Genomic DNA, 4,495 nt, shown 5'->3' with positions numbered 1-4,495 from the left:
CTGAGAGGAGTCACGGCAGAAAGATGCGTTATTCTGTGTGTCAAAGATCAATGGTGAAACCACACCAATTGTTACCAACAAACAAGTATTGCATTAAGGTCACACAAGAATAACAGTACAATAACAATATTAATCAATTGTACAACCAATATATCATTCCTATGATGGTACCATCAGTTTCGTACAATATAACTGCTCAACACTCACTCCACCCCACCATGCATCTCTGCAATCAAATACCACGGACTCCTGCGATGACCCAGATACATTCATAGAAGCTCCGGTCGCAAGTTTGTTTACTTACAAACAGGTCATAGTCGAGTTGCCAGAGAGGGGTACCTAGAAATGTTTTATAGTATCAGGTTTTTTGATGGATTTGTCATCCCATGGGGTTAATAAAGTATTTCAGCTTGGTTGTCCTCCGGACAACCTCGGGGAAATTTGTTTATATGCAAATTAAGGCGGCCATTACTGGAAATGATACTTTCTTCAATATCTCCAAAACTATTCATGATAATTTCATGAAAATGATGTCTAGACCTATGTTTGCAGGGTCAAGGATTATGTTAAATATATTTTAAATGTCATCAGATGAAAAAAACATTATGTATTTTGACATATGCGAATTGATCCATTTTTTGATGTAAAATTGTGGATCTTAATGGTTCAATTTCAGATCATTGATTTCAACGAACAGACATTGGGATGATGATAAATACCTGCATGTACATTTGAAATGATCAAAATTATGCACTTTGTTGTAAATCTTGTTTTATATCAATGTAGGGTTTTCTTTTGACAGGCCACAAGTGTACGAGTACCCGTTAGAATCAAGTTCTGACCGGAGAAAATCTCAATCATGATAGGCATTGTAGCACAGTAGAGGTAAAGCACATAGTATTTAAGATTTATGTTCAAGCATCTCAAACAATTCCTAATCAATTTAATTGTATGAATATAAACACTGATTCATCATTATTTTGATATGATTGTCATGAAACATATATTATAGCATGTTGATTTGATATTTTGTTTTGCACCTTATTTAATGCACTTAGTTTGTTGAAACTTTATACCATACGTTTGGTGATGGTGCTTTGCATAATATAATCTTTTTTCTTAGATGGATTGTGGGATGTGCTTTTTCCACTGCACCATTACAAGATATATATGTCTCCCAATGGCCAAGGTAAAGCATGTGATATGAATGAGCACCCAATTGCAGTGGAAAGAGGACAACAGTAGAGGTACATTTTTCAACCATAACATCAATTATAGATTTTATTCTTTGTATGTCATTTGCTCTTTTGCACTTGTCTGGCTTGCTTTATAGTTTTAGGTTTTTAGTGTGATAGAGTAGTCACTTGCTTTGTTAACTGCACCTATCTTGCTGTAGTTTGCGGTGATGGTGTCTTGCATGGTATTGTTTTTTCACAGATGGCCAGCTCAAGGTGCATATTCCCATCCTGCTGTGAGAAGGGATCCTTACAAGTCTTCAAGGTTGCAGCAATCAAGAAAATAATCCAAAGCAGTAAAGATAGGGGGGATGATATCCATCAGAAGTTGGAGATGTTACTTGAAACAGGAGATAGTGCAACCATAGAGTGTCATAAAAACTGTTATTGTTCATACACCTCAAAGCAAAACATCGCAAAGTATTTGGCCAAGAAGAGAAGAGATGGTTTCCCCTCTTCAGTGAATGAAGAACCTCGTACCAGAGTCAGAAGGTCACAACTTCCCACATTTCAGTTCCAAAAGCATTGTTTAATATGTGTAGAGGAGTGTGTAGCTATAGACCCTAGACACCCAGAACGATGGAACCGAGTTATCCAGTGTGAGACCAAAGATCGCCCTGGATATCAAGCATTCAAAGATGTACTTCTAGATGCATGTGAACAGAGAAATGATGAATGGGGTAGACAGGTTGAAATCCGCATCAAGGGATCTACGAATCCTCAGTGATGACACTGATGTGTTTGTGTTGTTGGTTTACTGGGCCTGGAAAGCACAGCTGATTTCCTCATGTCATGTCCAAATGGAGCGTTGGGATGGGAACATTGTGAACATCAATGAAAGTTGTATGCAGCTGGGCACTAAATGCATGCAGTTGTTAGGAATGCATGCTCTAAGTGGCTGTGACACTGTATCTTATCCTTTTAACAAAGGGAAACTTGGTGCTCTCAAGACATTACAGGCACAGGACTTTCCTGGGCTGTCCGATGTACTTGGTGAAAAAGATGCCACACATGATGACTTAATGGAAACAGGGCAACATTTCTTTGCTGCAATCTATGCCCAACCTCCTGGCACCTCCATGAATATTGCCCGTTACAGGATCTATGCAAGAAGGAAAGGTAAACCAGCTCGTATCATGGCATTACCACCCACAGATGCCAATCTTCTACATCATGTGCTGCGGGCACATCTTCAGATGATCTTGTGGAAGGCAGCTGACCAACAATGTCCACCAACGGTAGATATTAGTGAGTTTGGATGGACTGTGAAGGATGGCATTCCATCTCCCAGCTATAACATTGGTCCTCCAGCTCCACCAGGACTAATTGATGTCCTTAGCTGTGGGTGCAAGATAGAAGGCAAATTCTGTAGCTCTGCAACTTGTAGCTGCTGCGAAAATCAACTATCTTGCACCATTTACTGCAAATGTGGGGGTGGTGAGGGGTGTTTGAACCCTTATTCCCAAGCAAATGATCCTGATCATCGCAATGATGAGGACAGTGAGGAGCAAGAAGTGGATGAAGATTGAATATCTTGGCCTTTCAAAACCTCAAGTTTAATAATTCATTATGTTTAATCTACTATAAATCAATGCAAATGTTCTCTGCATGAGGTTAATAAGTGTGGATATACTGAGAATCAGTCGATTTGATTCGTTGAGAAACCTTGATATTGAGAAATACATGTCAAGTTTTGTTTGGTAACAAAATAAGTATCAAATGGAATACATAATACAAGCATGTTTACCTTTTGATAAATGTTTTTGAAGCCAGGGACCTGGTGTACCTTTTCCTTTAAATCTGACTAAGAAAATCAAATGGAATTTGCATTGTTAGCACGTAATCATATGGATATTTACATGATCAATGTATCTTGTGTAGGTATCATAACAATACATGTAAATACACACTATTTCACATGTTTACCTTAATCCTTGACCCTGAAAACATAGGTATAGACACCATTTTCATGAACATTTCATGGATAGTATTGGAGATATTGAAGAAAATAGGATTTCCGGTATTGGTCGCCTTAATTAGCATATAAAAAAATTTCCCCGAGGTTGTCCGGAGGACAACCAAGCTGAAATACTTTATTAACCCCATGGGATGACAAATCCATCAAAAAACCTTATACTATAAAACATTTCTAGGTTCACAATAGAAATGATAGAGGCTGCAAATAGACTATCACTCCAGTCTTGTACTCTGGTCAGCTCAGCGCACTCCCACTCATCGACTACGTCATCACAGCAACGCACACGATCGCGCCTCCTGTCTGCAAACCCTGGCAAAATCACCCGAGTTCATCCCCACCGTACAAAGCAACATGAAGCTCACTCTGTCCCTCAACAACAAAAGCCACATCCTGAACGACTACATTCTGGACAATAAACTGGACTTTCTCTGTCTCACTGAAACCTGGCAACAACCTCTGGACTACTTCTCACTCAACCTCACTACACCCAATGGATATTCATACATCAATAAACCACGCTCGGAGGGCCGAGGTGGTGGAATTGCCGTAATTCACCGACAGGACATCAAGACCAGCCTCATCTCCATATCAACTGCTCCATCATTTGAACACCTGGCTTTTAAACTCTCTGGTCACACATTGTCAGTCATGGCAGTCGTCTACCGCCCTCCCAAACCACACCCATCATTCCTGTCTGACTTCTCTTACTTTCTGACCCAGCTCTGTTCCTTCTCCCCCTCAATCCTCCTCCTCGGTGATTTCAATATCCACATGGACTCCACTGACTCCACAATAACCACTGACTTCACTGATTTACTCACCTGCTTTAACCTCACTCAACATGTCAACTTTCCTACCCATAACCGTGGTCACATTCTGGACCTTGTCTGCTCTACTGGACTAATTTTGCACCATCTCTCTAGCTCCGACCTCACCCTCTCTGACCACTTAGCCATCACTATGACCATCCACATCCCCACCCCAGCACCAAGGCATTGTCGCATTATCAACTTCCGTAAGCTAAACTCTCTTTCACCTACCTCATTCTCATCCACCCTCTCTGAAAAAATGTCCACTTCTCCCTTCGTTGACCTCCACACCCCTTCTGACCTCACTGACCACGACAACCACACTCTCTCCTTCTGCCTCGACCAGCTTGCGCCTATAAAAACCAAAACAGTTTCTTTCACCCATTCTGCTCCCTGGTTTACCCCTGAACTCCGCCTGATGAAAACTCGTGCTCGCCAACTTGAAAGACTCCGCAATAAAACAGGTCTCACAA

At 40.8% G+C, this 4,495-nt stretch overlaps 1 long non-coding RNA gene across 1 annotated transcript; it reads left to right on the top strand.

Annotated features, from left to right (window-relative positions):
* Positions 1 to 630: 630 nt before the first annotated feature.
* LOC137419288 (uncharacterized) lies at positions 631 to 1,664 on the top strand. The gene is made up of 3 exons (XR_013622420.1): positions 631 to 885; positions 1,124 to 1,247; positions 1,438 to 1,664. It is a non-coding gene; the product is annotated as an uncharacterized LOC137419288 (long non-coding RNA).
* Positions 1,665 to 4,495: the final 2,831 nt, after the last annotated feature.

Source organism: Myxine glutinosa, chromosome 2 (assembly GCF_964187855.1).
Source record: "Myxine glutinosa chromosome 2, kmMyxGlut1.1, whole genome shotgun sequence".
Classification (NCBI taxonomy): domain Eukaryota; kingdom Metazoa; phylum Chordata; class Myxini; order Myxiniformes; family Myxinidae; genus Myxine; species Myxine glutinosa.
The sequence above is the reverse complement of the archived record's forward strand: the minus strand, read 5'-3'. Positions and strand labels throughout refer to the sequence as shown.